This window comes from Haemaphysalis longicornis, unplaced genomic scaffold, assembly GCF_048455015.1.
Source record: "Haemaphysalis longicornis isolate Haplotype H1 unplaced genomic scaffold, Haemaphysalis longicornis Haplotype H1 scaffold_6, whole genome shotgun sequence".
Taxonomy (NCBI): Eukaryota; Metazoa; Arthropoda; class Arachnida; order Ixodida; family Ixodidae; genus Haemaphysalis; species Haemaphysalis longicornis.
Genome location: NW_027526407.1, coordinates 178,489,812 through 178,511,985, shown reverse-complemented (window position 1 = coordinate 178,511,985; position 22,174 = coordinate 178,489,812). Strand labels below are relative to the sequence as shown.

The 22,174-nt window shown below is 46.1% G+C and overlaps 1 pseudogene; it reads left to right on the top strand.

The window, feature by feature from the left end:
* The first annotated feature begins 1,643 nt into the window (after nucleotides 1-1,643).
* On the top strand, nucleotides 1,644-5,621 carry LOC144143386 (uncharacterized; annotated as a pseudogene).
* Nucleotides 5,622-22,174: the final 16,553 nt, after the last annotated feature.

Genomic DNA, 22,174 nt, shown 5'->3' with positions numbered 1-22,174 from the left:
TTTACAGTGAGCCTGCCTTCCTCTAGCATCAATGAAACTAACGATTGCTCACAGAAGGCGAGGCTGTGTACGAGGCGAAACACGTCGTTAATGAATTAGGGTAATTGGGAGTTTTAAAATAGGACAACCGAGCGTTGGGGGCCCCGCAAAGTTATGGGGGGACCCAAACGCATCACGCGCGCGCGCGACGAAAGGGTCTTCTCGAACCGCTCGCCGCCGGCTTCGTATGCACGTAATCGAATTTTGGGAACTTTAGGCTTTACGTCGGGGCAGATATTTCTTCGCCGCTGTCGTTAAAGTTGGGAATGAGAGTCCCTAATACAACTTTTCACTTCACTGTCACCCTCTTTCTTGTATGTGTAACTTTGTATCCGCGTCCGTTTCAGCGATCGATGATCAAGAACCTGCCAAGGTCTCGGCCGACTTGCGCGCAGGCATATATTCTTCGGCCGCTCGCCGCACCGCGCGTGAATGGGCCGGCGGTGCCGGGACGCGTATTCCCAAACCATATCCCGTAGGGGCCAAGGCCGACCACACCCCTTAAGCAGCGGCGCAGCCAATAGGGTAAAAAAATTGCAATTTTTAACCTTCTTGAACGCAGCACCGTGACGCCACTACCTATATGTGGGCGACGTCATGCGAGGTGGGTTTTTTTCTTTTTTCCCCCTCCCCTCGTTTCGGCTGCTTTGCGGGTGGCCGATGGTTTCGCTCCGTGAGCGGGGCTGGCCTGTGGCGCTCGGGAAGCTGACGCACATGTTGTAGAAGTTAACCTTTTGTACCTGAGCCCCTAATCTCTCCGCGCTGTTCTTGCGCGCCTGCAAGTTGACGCTGATCTCCGATTGCGTTCCCAGATAAGCGCTCCGCTCGGTGCTCGAAGTGCGCGCCCGCGGATGGACCCTTTTCCGTACATGTGGCAATTATACCAGTTCCGGAAAGCAAACACTCTCATAAAATTGAAGACAAAAATCTGTTTTGATCTTTTGTGATCGCGCTGCTTAGCGGCGGCCGATGGTTTCCCTCCTAGCACAAGCCTGGCTTACGCGCTGGGAAGATGAAGCTCGCTGTCCGCGCTCTCTTGTGCGCCATCAGTCGCTCGTCTCACATGCTGTTCCTAGTTAAGCTAGCGCTCGGCGCGTTGCATGGCCGGAGACTTAGAACTACCAACAAAAACGTTGGGCAGCGTGGGCACGCCGCAAGGAGTTGTGATCTCTCCGACGCTGCTCAACCTGGTGATGATCGGGGTTGCGGAACGCCTCGGCACCGCCCCCAACGTCAACCACACAATCTACGCCGACGACATCACCATCTGGGTGCCGGGCGGCAGCGACGAAGAGATCGAAGACTCGCTCCAGTGCGCGGTGAAAGTGGTTGAAGACCAGCTCCAGGGAACGGGACTGCAATGCTCCCCCGCCAAGTTGGAACTACTAATCCTGAAGGCCCCGCGAAGCCCCACGAACGGGAAGGCGGCAAACATCAAAGTGCGCACGGGCGACGGCTCGGTCATATTCGAGGTAGAAACCATCAGAGTACTCGGACAACACATCCACGAACACCGACGCAACGCTCACACCGTCAAGCAACTGCAAATCAAAGCAAGCCGAGCACTCTGCCTCGTCAAGAAGATTGCCAGCAGGCACGCCGGCATGGAGGAACTCAGCACGCTTTGGCTGGCCCAGTCGTTCGTCATAAGCCACTTTGCGTACGTGGCCGCCTTTCACAACTGTACCACGGCCGAACGCAATAAGCTAGACGCTTTCATACGCCGGGCATTCAAAGCTGCGCTGGGCTTATACACCCACACAAACACACAGACCATGCTCGACTTAGGCTTGCACAACACGCTGAGCGAGATCATAGAGCCGCAAGCGAAACGCAGATAGCCAGACTGGAAACCACGCGCACGGGCAGGGCCATCCTTGTCGCGGTAGGACACGAAACGAGGCTGCGGGAGAGCAAGAGGCGGGAGAGCAAGAGACGGCTTATCCAGAGCTTCGCCCTGGATAAGCCGTTTAGACGATGTGTTGGTCTGTGCGAACACTTCACATGGAGTGACCGCAGTTTTATTATAGTGACAGTTCAGAAATTAAAAGTAAAATTACAGACCAGAAACCGTATTTCTTCCTCATTAAAAATAATCACAAGAAAGAAAATGTCACTGTCAAGTTTTTTTGCTAAACTCTGCATGCAAAATACACAACATACGAAAACTGTGCTCCACTCTGAATATCGGAAAGTGTCTAATTTGAAGGCTTGTTGGGAACCCTTGTAAAGGCGACGCGCTTAGTATGACCATTACGGGCGCCCAGGCAACCACGTGGCTGCTGTCCTTAGCTCGAGTGAGCTCCACTTGCACGAGAAACTTGCACGTTCCGAGGAGACAATTGTCTTTTATGCCGCTGCTTGGAAGGGGAGCATGTCATCACGGTCTGGCAAGAAAGAAATAGGGCCACAAACCAAGTGGTAGGGACGCGTTCAAAGACATTGTACGCAAACAGAGACCTCGAGGCACGAAGAGGAAATACTCAGAAGGCACGATCGGGTAGTGTCTGAAGGTAGAATTTAAACGCGGTTTCTAAAATGCGGTTAAAGGGAGGCAAACCAGAAGCTTCCCTATTTGATCTACCTTGCGTAGCGCTATTCTTAGCATAAAAAAGGACCCTTTAAAATATTGCTCGCTTTTACCTCAGTCTCTCTTTACATTCCAACGAGACTGCAAACGAATTATTTGCGGTAGGACGCAAAATTGAGAAAAACACAGTTTCCAGCAGCCGCAACAAGCATCAGTAAAAAAGTACTCAACACAGCAAAAAAGATATAGTCAAAATCCACACTTTATGTAGGGCACCCAAACGTGCCCCCTATAGTGCGCTGAGTTCAAGACAACAAATTAATTCGGACCCTGGCCACTGTGGTTAAAATGAAAGGAATATTCAAAAATCAAGCATGGTTGTTTTTGTTTCGACTCCAGCAGAAAAGATGCCACACAAACCAGCAATCAACCTGGGGCTCATACTGCCTAACACAACTAGTGTAACCGCTGCTTGAGGGCAACACAAAAATAGTGGCACTACAAAGATGGCTCAGTAGTCGCATGCAGGTTCACTAATATGCTCACAGGTTTTCAGGATCGTAGACAATAATAAATACAAGATGAAACAGTAAGCAAGTCGTTTTCGTCTTCGGGCCGTCTACACCCATATATACAATATTTTAAGATATATCATACTCATTTCATACATATTTTAAGCACAAACCTCACTATGAAAAACGACGCGACATAGTTTTGGCGCTCGTTGGTCTTAGTTACCCTTGCGCCAATAAATGCAAACATACATACACATAGTTTGTATAATACCCGAAACCTAAACATTAGGAACATAATCAAGCGAAGAACAATAAGGAACTAAAAATCAATAACGAACGGCGATAAAGCGCTATAGAAAACGGGAAATAGTTCAAGGAAGCCGGATAGAGTGTAAGTCGAGGAGTGAAGGAAGAAGACACAGTACGCGGTTTTGGCTTCAGGGCGTCGGCATGTCCGGTCATTGCATCACACATCTGGTAGCCTCGAAGTCACGTCTCGTAGCACGTGGTAGAGCAGCGCGCTCGGAGCTGCGTCACCGTCGTGGGGAACATATCTCTCTGGAAGCACTGCTGTCTTTCACCGATGCCCGGCGAGACGACTTCCTTGCGGAGGAGATGTTTTGTAGGTTACTACTGTGGAGGACGTCATGGGGCACAGCACAGGTCCACTCGCCCGACAGCCGTACATACCAATCTGCTCTAACCTCCGACCCATTGTTCTTCACGGAATCGCTTGTGCAACCAGCCGCTGTGGCTGGCTGCTTGCGATTCACAAGCGCCCGGCGCGAGCTCGTGCGGGGTCTCAAGAGCTCGGCGCCGCAGCGAGGTGAACCACCTTGGCGATGTGCGTTGCGTATTCTTCTTTTTTCGGCGCCTTCTCTCGGCGTATCTTGTTTTGGTAGCTCTTTTTATTATGCGATTTCTTCGCACCGCACAGGCTTGATTAGCACGAAACAAAGGGCAATTTTTTTGTTTTTCTCTAGACATGTAAGGAAGCAGAGTCAAGCGGGCCTGACTGAAGCGTCCGACTACATGCAGGTACGGTCGTTGTTGTACTGCTTCGGGCTGGAGGTCGGCCCACTGCTCGAGATGTTCTCGCTCGACGCCTAGTCACTCGCCTCAATTCAAGCGGTTGCCACCCACTTCACCGACCACTTTGTGCACCAGGCGAACGAACTCTACAAGTCGTCGCGTTTTCACCGGCGTATTCAGTTGCCCGACGAAAGCATTGACGCATACTACGCCGAACTGTGTAACACGGGGAAGCTTCGCGACTATCCCTCAGCTGAGGTGGAGCAAAGGCTTGTGCGCGATAGATTCGTCGTCGGCTTCAGCGACTCGCGCCTTTCGGGCCAGCCCTGCCGGAACGCCAAATTGAGGCTCAAAGAAGCATGAATGCAGACCCGTCAATGAGAAGACGCTGACATAGAAAAAAAGTGGCCGCATATCTGCTCATTTCGTTGCAAATGCCGTCAAAAGACGATAGTCTTTATCGACTTTTGCCAAGTAAATGCCTCCCTTCGCTTTCCCGCTCACTTCCCATGTTGTCCATCTTGCGTCGCGCTCATCCCAAGGTAAAGACGCAAATGGTTTGCTTAAATCATTTTTAATTTCAAGCGTTCTACTGATCCAAACCGGGTGTCTCGATGCCAACGCTGCCGTACGGCCAAGACCCGCGCAAATCGAGGCGCCCTAACTCAACGTTTATAGAACCGCGTTTCCCTACACCACGTGCGTTGCAAGCAGGACGTGGAACCTATCTAGTGAAACCTTTCATAACTGTTGCCGGTTGAGTCCTTGATATGACGCAAGAAGCTATAGTGGCGCGGGCGACAGCAGGCGACGGCGGAGTGAATTTTTTTCTGCAGTTGATGAAGGATTTATTTCGCAAAAGTCAAGCATGTATGATTTTTATAAAGGAACACTGCAAATATCACTCCGGTAATTATTTGTTGTCTTATATTTGCGTAATGTCTTGTTCTTCTTCAACAATGTTGACAAGTAGGAACATTACACTGGACTTAGAGGGGCAGATTTACTTTTTACTATATAAGACTATTGCGCAGGCTTTGTTTTACTTTGGCCGGGTGGCTGAATCGAGTCAGAGACATTCGAACAGACAGACCAAAATTTCTACGTTTATGTAGCCCAAGAAAGACAAATCGTCTTTGAAAATGTCTCCCCTTAACCACGCAGAGCACTCCCGTGAGCTACACCTCGACGCCGTACGCGATGAAAAGTTCGCATCTTTCCACCGAACCTACGATAAGCGGCCTTCGCCGCCGCTGTAAGCAGTGCGCTTCTGCCAGCCGCCAACATGTGAATTCTGCGGCAGCGCGCCACATCCGCGTCCAAACTGCCCCGCACAAAATTCCGCCTGCAGCTTCTGCAAAAAGAAAGGCACTTTGCTGAAGTGTGGCACGCTAGGAAGTCAAAACACAAGCTCGGTTCCGTTCATCTACAGACTGTCGGGACCACCGACGCGGCAGAGTTCGTTGACGTCACCGTTGAGAACTACACAGCGCAGTTCAAAGTAGATTCCGGAGCCGAGGTGTCCACTGTTCGGAATCTCGAAGCCGTATTCAAGCACTTTAAAATACTCTTAGTGCTATTTCGGGGTGTTGAGATGCCGTAACCGGTATAGGGAGGGTGCTAAAGGGAGGCGTGACAAGGGCGTTGCGCATTTTTCAGTGCGTCGTCCCGCTCCACTGTCCAACCAGTTACTACTGGGGGCAGGCGAATCCACCTACGTTACTTCATTGTGCTCGCCTTTTATTACACTGTATTCACTAGGAATTTAGTTTTTTTTATTTTGGTGTTTACCCACTTTTCGTTTAACATTTGTCGTCCTAAAAAGACGCTTCTGCCCATTTCTACCGTCGGTGGCAGACAATTCAACCACGTGACTAAGGCAAATCCCCCAAAAAGGAAGGCGGGTAATGGATGCGCGCCCTCTTCAAAATAATTGCTGCTCGCTGTTACGTTATCGATACCCTCTGACCGCATTTTAATGCAAAATTTTCTAAGGGCAATTAAGACTGTTTATGGGCTTTGAAGGCGAAAGCTCGGAGATACTTATTACAAATTTCTAACTGATACATTGTATTGGCAACTTTGTCATCGGTTGCATTTCTTGGTGTTTTGGCATCAATTATTCTAACCGTCTCCTTTCCTTCAATACAGTGTTTGCGTCAGTATCGCCTCTTTCATGTCGTAGTAAACTACCTCAGCAAGAAGACAGGCATGCCCCACAGACTCTCGGCAATCGGGATTCTGCGTGGCTGTTGCACACCTGTCCTCCTCACGTACCATCACGTTCACCTGTCACGAGTAACGCGCTATTGTACCGCTTTTACTTTTCCCATTTACAGTTTTGTGAATTTTTAAAACTGGGCCCATTAGCTCCTCAAAGCTGTAAATTGCGAGCAAATCACCCAAGGGGGCTCGGCTCCGAAGAAAGGATAAACAACAAGCACAACTATTGAAATGTTTCCTTTATTTCACTTTGCTCTTCACAAATCTTGTGCGAACAAGCTCTCTGCAGTCGTCGTGTAATTATTGACTCCAGTCCCCTCACTCCCCTTTCCTCCTTCACCCAATTCTGCTCATGCTCACCCTCCTTCTTTCGTCACGCTGTTACTGATGAACGTCCAGTATTATGAAGTCAATGCTCGAATCCACCTACGCAACCCACTTTCTTCGCTCTCTGTTTTTTTGTTTCTCACAGTGCCGTGTGAACAGTGAGCGTGCTGGGCACTTAGGGCTTCGATTTTAGGGATAAGTCTCCACCATCATGCAACCCGTGTAGCACGCTCAGCTTCGCGGCAAAAGTCGATATCGTGAACAAAACTGAAAAGGGCGGCGTATTGCCGACTATTGAAGTTTCTGCCCTTGTGCCCTTCGTTAATGTGGAACTTCAGGTATAGCAAAGCATTTTGTTGGTGACGTGGAATTCGTGTTAATTAGAGACGACTGTATTGTTTTTTGATAGTCAAACCTAAAATATTTCACAGTGGAAAGCGGAAAAGCCAGTAGACGAATGGCTAGTCCTAATGAGAATCATGGAACGTAAAACATGGGAAAGCGCGAAACGTAACATTGTCAGTCGGCGGCAATTGAGAGTACAGAGAGCACATCAGAAAAGAGGTTTGGTCGAATGGGTGAATCCAGAAAAAATTACTAAATTTGCAAACATACATTCTTATTCTTTTGGTGGTGACCTTTGTAGCTGTTCCCATCGACAAGCTGCTTCCTTATTACCGATATAGAAAATACAGATAACTCACTACGTGTGACTTAGCGGTGCTAAAGTAGTGGAAGCGAAAACCAACTTGGGCTTTCTGTCTATCTACATTTCCTCTTTCGGTTGAACTATCCGGCCTCATCCGTCACCAGTTTACCTGCCAACAGACAGGACCCTTTGAAGCTCGTTATTATCGCTTACTATCACCAGGGGCCTCCTAGTCACGCCGTTTGTACCTGCACATCTCTTGCGGAAGCAGCCCACCCTTTTCCCATACTGCTTTTTCGCTTTCCCTCGTGCTGGTTCACAAGCTCACGGCGATTCGCGATGGGCACCCGGTCGCCCTTTCTCGGAGCCCTACCTCGACCCTCCTGGGGCACTGCTGTTTTCCTGATCGATTCAAAGATTTCTCACTGAAAAAGCTTCCAGGGCATGGTTTACTATCTTCTGAACTTGTCTCGTTTCACCCGATATCACGTCTTTCGGTAACTAAAACCACTCTCCTAAAAAGAAAGCCAACACCACCTAACCCCTCTTTTTTGCGGTTTTTGCGGCTGTTGGCACAGTTTTGAACACGCTGGACCAGAGTTATTGCAACAAAAATATCTATGCTTTGATTACTTTAGAGCCACAACGGCCGTCCTTTAGGCTGAGGGTACGAGGGTTTTGGAATAGTGGGAATTGAGAAAAACTCGCTGTTCAACAGTTCCTTTACTTTTCATAGAGAAGGAGCCGCTGTACTAATTGAAGTTTTTCTGTCATTCTTTCGATGAAAATGTGTTTTGTTCCCCTTCAGAAACTACTATCTTGCCGCCATGGCCACATGTGCACTATATCCGTTGCCAAAAGCCTTAAAAAATTGCCTCAATTCCCAGCCCCAGTAACTTAAAACGCCTGTGCACAAAAAGAGATTATTCTAGCGAGGCAAGACTTAAGTACGGCTGGAAGTAAGAGTTTGCCGAAGGAGATATATTATTTTTATTGGTTTCCTGGATATAAGGACGTATTCCAGTGAGGCAAGGCTTAACTACGGCTGGCTGTTTGAGTTTGACAAAAGAGATATATTTTTAGTCCTTTGCTGGTTGGGTTGAAACCGACCACAGGAACAGCATAAAATAGAATTATTTATAGATCGATTTCAAAAAATAAATGTTAACCTTTCAATCTAGGAAGATTGAGGGTTTTCAAAACTTTTAAGTGGTCTTCAGTGCTTCCTGTTTCCGGAGAAATGGTGGAGCGAGTGCCGATAACAAGAAACAAAATTCGCCCACATGCTTAAAAGTGTTCCAACTGTACTTTCCGAAGTGGGTTTTTTTTCTTGGGGTTCGCAAACAAAGCAGACTTTCATACAGTTCTTCGTGAGATTTTCTCCTGCACGTCTAGCATTTATAGTGCTCAGTTATCTAGAAAATCACATCGGCGTTCTCCTTTCAATAGTATTGAGGGCACGAAGAGGAGGATTCTTCTTATCCGGCAGGACCGAATTGTATTGGTTGACATATAGCAGTTCAACGGAGTCGGTCAGCTTTCTCGTGTTTAGCCTGTGTGATGCGCCACTAAACATCAAATGTGAGCCTTCTGGCTTCACTATCAAACACAAAACATTTTCCGCCTTGATCATCAAATCATGTTAAGATTCCGAAACCATCCATCCGGCATGTGTTAGTGAACCGTGGCCCAGATATCTTAAGTCTTCGTTCTATTTAAAATGATTGATAGCACTTGGTCATAAATTGTATCAAGCAGAATAAAGGGGTTTAGCAGTGAGGGGTAAATGTTCAAGCATGTTTACTTGCACCACATAATGTGGAGGAAAAACGACTCACCCGGCATAACGGATGGAGTGCGCCTTTCCGGAAATGAAAGTTGAGAGTAAGGAGATTCGCGTAGGGAAAATATACGGTGAATTCAATAAATTCGCAAATGACGAAAAGAAATCAAACATATGTTCTGCATTTTCAAGTGGGGTACTATTTAAAAGACGCAAAAATATTTATAGAAAATATACGACGTATAACTACCACTTCAGAATTAAAAAATGTAAACATTTAGGCATGGTGTAACTTAAAAAACCTATTTGAGACTCAACCTACACTGCACCTGTTTTTTCATTTGGTGTCGAAGGCATCGTGAAATATACATTTCTGTGCGTAGGAAAAAAATCGATACGATCAAAACTTCTACACAAATTTATGTTATTAGTTTTAGCAAGAGGAGTCAGTAAAAATAACAGTTTATTTGCCGCTCAAGTAATGCATGAGATTTTTATTGCACCTGAAAGTAGCGCAATGCTTTTGTGTTTTGATAACTACACGGCTTTTTTAGCGTCACAAACTCGTGTTATGTAATATGATTAAGATTTGTTGTTAATACCGCAAGGCTAACTAGGGCACCTGGGTCGTACCTTAGGCTCTACGGTACTCGGAAATTTTATTGCCCAGATGTGGCCGCTGTTTTGATGTTATACTTCATTTTCGTTGCATTTTTAGATACGAAGCACCTCATGCTCGGGGCTGTGTCCCTCCCTCCCTCGTTGTCGTTGTCTGCCGTCCGAACTCTACTGTGCATGCCCGTCTCTTCAGCCCCTTCAGTGTTTTGGCTGACGTCAGCGCAGTCCACTGTAAAAAGAAATAGTAAAGCGGTGCCCGGTTTCCATCCCACGATTCTCGGTCCGCAACGGCAGATACGTGGCGCTCCTTCCACGCCGCTACGAGCCGAGACGGGAGCATGTGGTACGAACTCGCCTCATGTCCTTCACTCATTCAAACTACGTCAAGAAGCTACTGATACAACAAATACACGCGAAGTTGAACGTCAACAGAAAAGACAACCTGAAAACTGATGGGAACTTAAGTCGACCTTATGGCTGCTTCGCATAGTACTCATGGTTCCCCTACGGTAAGGTGGTGTAATTTGTTTTGTATTTCTTCCCTTTCGGCGACCATTGAAGGAAAACACTGGCACCAAGCACGGAACAAGTGGATGAAATAAAGTACCGGCCACTGACTTTTAAAAACATTATTGCCCTTTGAACCGTTTGATTCAGACCAGCTTAGGAGAACCCGGGCCATTTTTAAGATTAAAGGTGTATTGAAAACATGGTGCATCACTGGCGTACGTGTGAGTCGACGCAAATAGTAGCCGTGGCGGGTGCAGCAGACGTAGGAGACATAAAAATGGATGTTCAACTTCACAGTACACCCAGTGAACAGGTAGTTGATTGTGCACCATTTTTGGACGTTTGCAGTGATGAGTGGGAAAGGTGACGGCTAAGAACATTACGAAAAAAATCACACTAAAGCCGGTAACTGTTGATTTGGCTGTGTTTGAAAGCCGACGCTGAAATATCAGTCGAAACAAACGGTTTCGTCTTTGGTGGTGTTTTAGTAAGAAGGACACAGTCCGTGGTACTCAATGAGCGCAGATCAGCACGAATAATTCCCCAGCTTTCTTTGGCCCGCGTGCAAGACTATTAAATCGGGTTCTCGCAAAAATGTTACTCCTGAAATTTTGAATCATTTGTCGATGCGAGGTGGAGCGGAGATCCGCGCAAGTCCTCTGGACACCTATTTTGCTTTCTGCTATAGCATCAATCCGCGTATATGGTCTCCTACACTCCTACCCTATTGCTCACTACCAGAGTCACCGCCATTTTTGTAGCACAGCTCCTTAAGAGAAGTATTGCTCTGAGCTCTAAAACCTATTCCTGGGGCTTTCTCTTGGTTTTTAAACTGGTTATTTTCTGTAAACGCTCCGTTGTAAATCTGGTTCTTTTGTTTTTTTGGGATCTCAAAACTCTGGCACCCTGGCAAAACCCTGAAATGGAAAAAAACTACGGAAATATAGCACTTAAAACTGAACCCGCGGATGCACGACGTGAATGAAAAACCTACGTAAAAAGACCAAAACAGAAGAAGCGTGTGACAAGTTGATAATGAAATTACAACAGTTCTTAGTTTTAATCATCGCCTGCAATGCTCTGTTCTGGGGACCACGTCTGCCTCCAAATCTTTCCTTGAACGCACAAACTCTAATACGCAGTATTTAGATCATAAGTTACCCCTCTGTTGCCCAAACGTTAAGCGGGAAAACACCACCCAATTTGTGTGTTCACATGTTCCCTGTCAGATTATTATTCGTTTTACGTTTATTCAAACCGAGATCTGCTAAAATCTAGCGTTATAGTGTGCATGCTTGACAGCAATATTACACCTCAAGCTCAGTGCCACCCGCCTTAGCAAGCTTCGGTAAGATTTTCATTACGTGGGTTTTTCAGCACTTGCGTCGTGACAAGTGTTGCATTGAAAACTTTACGCGTTGTTGCGCTTCTTCAAGGGATCGGCACTACATCGTTTGGAGCGGGAATTCAAGAGGTCAGAAATACGTTTAGTCGGCCGCCACACACGAGATAAAAAGGAAAGAGAACAAAACCACTAGTATAGAAAGCCCTTTTAACGGAATAATGGTCGCGCTGTAAAGAGCAATTTATTTTGTTCTAGCTTTGTTTTACATTGGGCAGATGGTACCTTCGGTGTGACAAAGGAAGTTTGAAAGTGCCCACAAAAAGCTATTATATGAAACGAACCCGAAACTCGCTGCGCGTTTTACTACGAAATGTGCCGGATTTACATTTTGGTGGTTCGTTGACCCGTTCCCAGATTATAAAATTGAGTGGTATACTTAAACCGCTGATGGTTTGGAATACGAACGCATATATACAATCTCAGGCAATACTGAGATCAAAGTATTGACAATTTGTAGACCACGATTGTAATACATCACCCATAAAACAATACTGCTTAAAAAAAATTAAAGCACATGTCAGGGGAAGGAACAAGAAAGCACCAATGAAATAATTTAATATCCTGTCATTTTAGTCAATTTTTTTAATTGTGCGACAACTTTTTGTGCGGGTGGTAATTTTTTGCGGGCATATTAAATTGTCCTGGGTAGGACTACGCGTACGCTATGAGCGTACATTCGCTTTAATTTAGTTACTAGCAAACCGTTGTTTCTTTCTTTTGTAATCAGTTGCATAGAGTGTTTCAGTACGCCTAAAACACACTTGTAACACATGTATTTAAATACACGTGTTAGAAGGTCAGTGAACGGCGGTGGTGCAGAGGATGCATGTTTAACTCACATTCTGGAAACCCCGGGTTCCACTCGCAGGATGATAAGTTCTCTATTAATTATTATTCTTTCACTGCTGGTCAATTTTAGCCTCGTGTTTGTAGACGCCGAGGCCTGGCGACGATTTCTCGCGTAGTGATGAAATTGCTGGTTTGGCGCTGAAAGTCACCGCTTCGCTTCTTCGGAATTCGTTTGAACGAATAACGCAGCCCGGGTCTCCTGAACATAAAATGGTTAAGCAAGCGTGCACAATGTACAATGGGTTAGAGCGAGTACAAATATCTGATCTGCATTAGGATCTGATCGGCCGCATTGGCTGAGTGGGTATTTTGTGGCGGCTTAGAAAAGTGTGCGATGCAGGGATGCCAAGTTTAAGCCGCTCACCATTTTTCTGTTAACGTGCGTGCTCCTTCCTCAGCCGGGTGAAACAGCTGAGGCATAATGCTAGAGGTAATCCTCAAGCGCCCTTGTCACGTTTGTGAGAGACAGAAATTTATGGTACTACGCTTATGAAAGTAAAATTGTTTAGATGACGCCCCTATAACTCGTAGGCATGACGAAGGAGGAGCAGTACAATTGCTTCGAATTGAACACTGGAGCTCTAAGCGATCATAATCGGTTTCGCCTCTTACAGGAAATAATATAAATAATTTACTCTTTTATACGTGTAAGAACACCTAAAGCATAGCATAACCTAAAGCATGAGCACCAAAATAGTAATTCGCAGAGAAACCAGAACAAACAAGGCTTACGGTGTTCTGAGCGGTCACCTGAAGCAGCATTACCGAGTCGAGACAGCTGCGTTTCAAAGTACTTGCCCAGGACGTGCTTGAGAGTTCGTCGTCAGTACTACAACTTGTGTAACACGTCTTTTGGTGGTTGTTGGGCGGTGTGTTCAGGCATCCAAAATTTCAAGCAATGCACACGGGAAGACGGCTCCTACAGGTGAATCGCCGGGTTCTCACCACATGCTTTTGCGATGGCCAGGGAGCAGGGCGAAATTGACCCTTATAACTTCTGGAAGCGTATGTCTGTATTATTTCGTTCAGAAATCTATCTTCTCTTAACTGGCCAGCAAAACTACCATCCGGCCAACCTTTTTGTGTTTTTTTCATTTCAATAAAATTCCTTTCTCTCTCTCACAACTAGAGACACATTACGTGCTCAGCGTTGGTTTTTTTTCAGAGAGGCGTACATTTTTCTGCTCGTTAGCCACCTCTACTCGCGCCATACCTAATTTTCTCGAATGTCAGACTTGGCCTAATTTGAACAGGTTCTATAGCCTACTTGGCAAGCGCCCAAGAAACGTTTCTAGAGGGGTGACCTAACACATTGTCATTTACGTTAGCCCACTATCGCAATCGTAATGTTGACGTGAAGTATGTAAATGCTAGGCGCCATGGTGAACTACTGCACTAATTGATAGCTGAGAACACATTGGACTAGTGAAATGCTCGTAAAACATGTACAGCAACTGCGAAACGTTTTTGGTACGAAGACAAAAAGATATGGGCTGACGTTTAAAAGGGAACGTCTTTGCCGAATGTCAATATTTCACTCGTGCACAATAAAGGGAGTCGATATTTAATTTTGAGTTACACGGTCCGTAATGATTTTCTATAAAAAAACGAAGAAAGGGAAAAAGATTCTGGTACAAATAGTTTACTTCTGCCATAAAGGTTTTTTGGAGTGTAAAGCGTGGAGAAGTATTGGGTTCCCGGAAAGCAAAACGATGGCGAGTGCTTCAGCGTACCGCTGGGCCATAACGAACATTGTCCTTCTTGCCAAATTAGTCTGCACGCTTGAGAACTTCGCGATAACGTCAGATGGCTGCTTCTTCCTACGATTCAGTGGAGCGTCTTAACTTTCATCGGGCCTTCGAGCGAATCATGGCTGCAGTTTTGTTAAGGGCCTGTTGTAGCCTGGCAAGCATTTATCCGCAAGGAGGAAATGCGCGGCGTCAAGAGACTACGCAGCAGGGTTTCATTAACTGGAGAGCGAGAAGACCTATTTAGCTTACGTTTCTTAAATAAAACAACCGGGCATCCGTACTAATAGACAACCGTCGAAACGTTTTCCTGGTGGGTTGTCGCCGGTTGAACCGTCGGGGTAAACTGGAGGGAAGCCAATTTTCATCAGGCGGTTCCGGTCTGTCATCCTCCCAAAAATAATTATGCTCTGTTCGTCATCATAAATCTTTCGTTCAGCAACCCCATTATTATGGCGCTTGTTATTTGCATTGGCGCATACGAGAACTCTCTTTAGGAGACCTTATCGTGCGAGCTCGAAAACATCCAGGAACCGCACAGAATTTGCCAATCTAGCGGTGGGCTTTCCCGATTTGGTAATTTAGTTTTTTTACGGACAGGGGTTCAATTTGTCAACTCAATAGAGGTAACAAGCTTTGTGTTGATTTACGGGTGTGCTTCCGCATTTTTTGAAGGAAGACTGCGTCTATGCTACCATCGATGTGTTCCGAGCGGTGCAACTGCGAAATTACATTTTTTTACTTTAATGAGGTGGTGTTTCTGCCAAGGCAAACGTTTTTATGGTGGGAGATATTTTTTGGTCTTCAGATTTTTTTTACAGTACCTGTTAAAACTGATAATTTTATTTTTATATGAAGTATTTGAATGCTTCTTGCTGTAGGTGCCACTAACGAGAACAAATTTATTGTTTTTAAGCACGGCTGAAAATCACATCACGTAGTTCACTAACAAAAATTACATATTAATGCTCTATAAAGGCATGTGGTCCGTGAATTTGAAACAAACAAAGAACAACTGATTCGTTTGAGGACACAGCGAATCGGGACATTTTTTTTTATAAACACAATTTGATGTTGTTTTGCTGTTGGACCTGCAGAGACCACATTTTGCTTTTAGCCGTTTTTTGTGTTTCTACTTTGTCCGGAGCAATACACTCGTGGTTTTTTTGTAACTTTGCAATTCATGTTTTGTAAACTACAGTGTTGCAAGTCATGTGCATAGGATCAAATATGGCTGGTTGTACTATCACTAAGTGTTACTTTCTGGCAGATTTTCAAAACTGTCTCGGCACAATAACAATACCTGACATGTACAAATAAATCACTATATATTGACAGAGTAAAACAGTGCAACAAATATGCGCATGCGATGTTTACCAGCATCCAGCACGCTGAATAAACAGGTTGTTTCACGAAGCGGGATGGTAATTCAAATGTTTACCAACTTATTCACAACGTGAAGGATTTCGGTATTGAATAAACATCCGTTTTATTGATCAGGTGCAAATCTTTAAGAAAGCATCTGTTCTCTTTAGTCATTCCGAAAAGCGCCTTCCTTACCTCCTTTTTACGCACTTGATACTTGTCCCGTATGTAGCAAAAAAAGCTGTTTTCTTCTTTGATTGATTGAAATTTTTGAAACGCCTATATCGATTTATAAATTTATCTACCCGATGACGAGTTTTATCCAAAATTGGGTAAATATTGGGCGATGGCTGGCTCCGCTTTCTGACATTAAATCAAGCCATGGTAAGTTTACCCTACTGGACACTAGTGCTCTGGCGTTCGGGTTTGCTAAACAGGCGCTCCTCCAGTCATTCTGATATAATGTTGGAATAACACGACGATATAAAAAAAGGTTTCAGTCGTAAACCGTTACAGGTATACCTGCGCCATTTGCCGCGGGGGTAGCTGTCCGCTGTCCGCCGTGCTCACAGAAGCGTTCGCGGAACGGTCTCCCCACCAGTCGCCACACAATAAAAACCACTACGGAGACGGAAGAAAATATTAGTGAATTCAGCAGCCTTCGTAACTCTACAGCATGTTCTTATTTTCCTTGTTGTTTTCACCATGAGGCTCGAATGAGGTGGCCGCCAGCCGAGTGTCATCACAACACAACACCTCTGCGAGTGCAATGAATCCCGGGGGACATTTGTATAGCCGTACTATAAAAGGCGGCGGAAAGCTAAAATAGGCTCTCAAAAACCAACGGAATGCGTAGAATACATATCAAAGGTTTAAAACTGTCCTGAATAAAAAAAAAATGGCTCCAATCTACGCCGTAACCTAGTGGGAAAGCAAAGCTCTTAACCACACCCACGACAATTGCCCGTGCCTCGTCACTTGAATTCACACACGTGGCTTTAGAAAGAATGAAACCGGAGATTCTGCAAGCAGTTACCTGCGATTCACGGGGACGGCGTCCCTAACGCAGCTGCGTCGGCCCCGGCTGGTCTGGAGCGGCAGCCGCCACCGCTGTAGCCCGGCCGCGCGTCAACAGCAAAAGAAAACGGCGAAGAGCGTCCTTCGAAGGTGAGAAAGCCGAATCTAGCCATCCTGATGTGCCACCTTAGGCCTCAACAACCACATGACACAAGAGCAGACACCGAAATAATTCCGCATGTGAGCGTAGTGATTCCCATTTATACTGACTTAAAGTATTTAGTTTACTTAGGTGGAGAATTGCAAGAAAGCTGAGGGAACTTTAATAATCGCTATTTATCAGAACCACAGGCTTCTTTCGCTTTTTGTAATACCTTTTAAGACCCAACAGAACGGTTGTTCACCCATTAAGAAAACGCAGACCCATTCGTTTCAAGCAGTGCGCAAAACGTAGCGTTCCTGTAGCAGCCATATGTATGTACGTGGTCTTTACATTTTGTTTTCTAGCCGTGCAAACGAATCATTAACGTGTCATCGCCGTACAACCACTTATATCCGTCGGGCCACGGTGATTCAGAAGGTGCTGTCGAACAAGTTGATAAAAGCGTGCAAAGCAAGCGCGGACCCGACGCGAAGCTTAGCCAAAACAGGTCCAAAATAGCCGTCACAATATAGACAACAAAGCCAATTCGCCGACGCGTCCGACCGTGTAACCAGGCAGGTACGCGCGGCGAACGCTTGGTAACCATTCCTCACGCCATGCACACTGTGCTCCGTGAGTGAAAACCGCCATTCACGCCCCCGAACACGATGGGAGGTTCTTGTTACGCACGCAACGAAGCTACCGGCTAGTAGAGGTATCACGCTTGGCTTTAAAAATTCCCTGTTAATTACGACACTCCCTAATGCGATATTTCGGCGCAGCTGTTTGGATGTTTTGACTGGGCAAATTATGTTGAGACAAAGAATTTCAGACAGACATATTTGTATGGTTACAGACAACTTGTATTTGCAGTGCGTGACAAAACACAGGGATCGGTTGCCTAGGTCATTGTTCAGACCTCACTCGAGGTTCTGGTGTCAGGGTTCTCATGCTTGTGTAGATGCAGCGGCTGGCGAAGCACACGACAGGTTGCTTCACTCGCAGTTTAGCACCAACCCCAGATGGCTACAGTGCGCTGGGGCAGCACTCAATCACGAGTTTTCTCGACGGCAGCCATGGTGAGCCTCTGCGTTGGTGGCCTGAAGTGGGTCTCAGGAAGGGACCGCGAACTGCGTCCTAATTAAGAACCTAGCGCACATCACCGTCACGTGCACGCTCCCCTGACATTTTTGGCAAGCGTCGCGCAGTCGAGTCTCTATTGCGGGCACAGCATACTGCCCCCTCCACCGCGCACACTTTCAAAGAAGCGTCTCGCGACCCCACGGTGAACCGCCCTTCCCTCCCAATTTCTCGACAGTATCCTCCTCTGTTTTCTTTCAATCTTCGGACTTACCATTATTCGTCCGATGACACTGACGGCTACGGCACTCAGCCGACGAAGGAACGCAAAAGGGCTGTGCCCTTAAATACACCAAAAGAAAACCGTTTGTATTTGCGACTTTCCAAATAACGCAACAAGTGTGCCTAAGACAGGCTATCCCCCCTAACCCTATCTAAAAACAGTTTATCGCGCATCATCGCCTAGGGCTGGTGCTACCAAAACGTTCAGAGCAGCTGAACTCTGTTACTCCGACTGGCACCGCCAGCCCAAATGTAAAACAGGTTCTCAGAAAACTGGCGCAAAACGTGTTCAGACACCTGCAGGCCAACCCAACCTTTCACTTCATCGATTACCATAGCTGTCAAATCCCAAGATAAATGATTGCTCCGTAATAAACTGTTTTAGCGGGAGCAAGGTCCGACAAGGAATTGACGTTGGTACACGGGTCACAAAAGCCCTGTTTTGGCATTCATCTTCGTCTCCTCCAGAGAGAGTTGGCTTTCCTGCAATGCGTTTTGCAGTACGCAATAGATGCCATCCGGGAGATATAGAAAACGTTGTTTCGAAAAGTTACAACGGTTTAGACAAAACATGAGAATTTTTTTTCCGGTGTTTTGAAGATCAATTCTTCGGTGTACGTACAGTCTTTGTGAAAATTTTGTGGGCCACGGCGACCGTGGCCGGAGCAGGTGCGCGGCCGAGCAGGGGCGCTGCGCTTGGCGCTGTCGGCTGGTTGCGCAGCTAAAGAGAGTGAGGGGAACCTACGCGCTTCCTTTCGTAATATGGCTGGAGCGAAAAGTGCAGTGGGGCCGGTTTGTCAGAGTAGGCGCACGCAGCTTCTATCATCGCTTCCCCCCACCCCCAGCAATCACATTCTTCTTCGCTTCCGCGCAGCCACTTCGTGCAACACTTGTCGTGCCGGACACACTACAAAAGCAAGAGCAAAAGTTTCCATAGCTTTCTTTAGCCGCAGAACAGGGCTGCCAACTCTAGGGAAATTTCCCTAGATCTAGGGGATTTTGGTTCTGTTGCGTAAAAAGGGAAATTTGTCAATATCTAGGAAATTTAATGCGTCTTTGTGGTCTATTGCCTTCGGTCGTGTAATGGTACCATTTATTAGTTCAGCATTCATTATTTCTATGTACCCATGCATTTCAATTTCACCATAAAGCGCAGACATCTATTTCCCATGAATGCGCATACAGCAAAGCTGTCGCTCGTACGTGTGACGTTGTTGGTGTAAATTTGAAAAGAACATTACTGATGAATGTTATAAACTTTTCCACTCGAATATCTCGTGCACTGCGCATCGTCTGTGCTTGTTCCTATTCTTCATATTAGAAGTCCACTGTTTCGTAGTGCAAGAGTTTTGCGCCAAACGTGTAGTGCAAGGTTTCCCGTTTTTGTGACAAATGCATACATAAAAATCCTTTTGTCCTTGTGTACTTGGACAATCGTATTGGCTGCTGTGCGGCAATACCAGGATCACATTTCGAAGTCGCCTGCACAATCATCCTCAAGTGGCTGCCTTAGCGAGTGATTGGGACGAGCGATGGGGAAACCCGTCGCATAGTTCGTCGCGTCGCTCGAAAAAATCGCTGCATTTGGTTACCCCTAAACACATGGTCTGAGAGAACACCTAAAAACAGCATTAAGCGAACATCTAGGGAAATCTAGGGAATTTTATAATCCGAGTTAGGGGGAAAGTGGCATCGCAGGTTTTCAGCACTGCCGCGCAGCCAGCCAACAGCGGCAAGCGCAGCGCCCCTGCTCGGCCGCGCGCGTGCTCCGGCCACGGTCCCCGTGACAAACAAAATTTTGACAAAGACTGTAAAACCACTTGCCTCTCATTTTCAATTTTATATAGAGCAAAACTCATAAGCGATTGTTCCTGCCTTTGCGCGTCGTCTTATGGAGGGAATTGGGAGCAGGAGAGACGATGAAGGGGAGCGAATGAATATCCCAGTGGAAATTAAATGCAGCGATTGTAAAGAGAGTACAAGGAGGGCAGGAAAGAAATGCGCAGTTGAAGCGCGTGGAAAATTTCCGGGAGGGAGGCCGGGCAGGTCAAAATTCAAGCTCTCCCGTTTCAGCGCAGCGGCAGCGGTGCCGACTTCATCGGTGAGTTGTGCTGTGAAAGCGGCCACCGAAACCACGACTTGTCACAGGTATACGCAGTTTCTATTTTCATATTTCTTCTTTCTTCCCTAGGGGACCCATCGCTTTTTTCTATATATTTTCTTGCGTTCTGTTAATAACGGGTCTTTCGCACGGCCCTACTGCCGGTGCGTCGCGATCCTCTGTAAACACTGCATTGAGACGAGGATGCCGAGAAAGTAGCCCCCTTTTCCGGTGCACTGACCAGTTGCGTCCAAAGATGAACTTCTAAGGTAATGCTCCTCCGTCGTTCTTCGTTCCGAAGCCGGCCCTTCCACCGCTGCCATGGGCACAGGGCTATGTTTACTGTCTACCTTCTTGCGTCTGAAGCAGCTGACCTTCCACCAGAGCGAGGCAATGCCATTGTTTTACATTCTTTTTGGATGGAGGGCCAGCGCCTTTAACGGGCTTTCATTGCAGTTTCCAGCGGGAAAGCACCGGCCCCGACAAGTGCCGCAAACGAAGAAGACAAGTCTGCGGCCACCACGGCTGATGTGTATGGAACTCTACTCCCCCTTTACGAAAGAAGTTTCAACATCGTCTAACTTCGTCGTCGAGCGTCATCTTTTCCACGGACGGCCGCAGTCAACATGCATGGGTGTCCTTTCATGATTTCGCAACTGCTTTAAGGGAGATCGCTCCGCATTGCTTGTTCGCTTCTACAGATGATGCTCGTCGACGTAAGTTTGTTTCCAGTGTAGTTTGCCGCGGCTCACGCGAGGAGTTACTGTTTGAAGGTTACTTATACCGTTTGAGCGCGCAGTGCGAATCCAGCCTTAGTTCGAGCAAGCAGCTGAAGAGCTCGATAAATTTTCTTTATTCTTTCTTTATTCAACATATACCTTCAGCGCCCGAAGGCGTTATAGCAGGGGGGTTGCAGGTTCGAAAAAAAAAACAAGTGTTCATTCACAGCAGTCACTTGTACAATTGAGAGCCCATTCCACTCATGTATCGTTTTGAAAAAAAAAATGAATTTGCAAAAATTCCAGTTTAAAGGAATGATCAATTCAATTTGACAAATAATATGGCGTGTGTAAACACATGTCCTTGTTGATTACAGTTTTATTATTAAATATTAAATATAAAAGTTTTAATCGCAATCTTCTTCCGCGTAATGAAAGCAGCTACCAATTCAATTCTTGTTTCATAGCGGTACAGCTTTCCCGCCATTGATTCCGTCCCAGGACGAACCTTGCCGTCCTGTTCTGTATTTTTTCTATCTTATCACTGAGAGATACCTGCGCCGGATCCCAGACAGCGCAGGCGTACTCTAAGACTGGTCGTACATACGTCAAATACGCACATTCTTTAGGTCGCTGATGCGAACATGTTAGGTTACGCTGAATAAAATTTAACACTCTCGCAGCTGTCGGGACAACATAATCCACATGTACATTCCATCAACAGTCAGAAGAAAAGAAAACACCTAAGTATTTGTAAGTTGTCTTCGTGGTAACTGGCACACCATTTATACAGTATCTATAATCGATCTTCTTTTTCTTCTTTGAAAAACAAAGATTAACGCACTTATTAAAATTCAAAGACATTTTCTACGTTGTACACCAGTCATGAATACGCACCCAATCGTTTTGAAGTTTGGAGGCATCCTGCTCACTCTTAATTTTCCGGTAGACTATACAATCATCGGCAAAAAGCCGGATAGACGTTGAGATACTAACCAAAATATCATTGATATAAATTAAAAACAACAAAGGGCCTAAAGCAGAGTCCTGTGGCACACCTGATGTCACATCAACATAACTGGATGCTATCACATTCAAAACAACACATTGGCGACGATGCTTTAAATAATTGTCTAACCAGATTATCACATTTAGGTCTAAATTAAATGACAAGTTTTTGCAGAAGGAGAGCATGCGAAACCGAATCAAATGCTTTTTAGAAATCAAGAAAAATACAGTC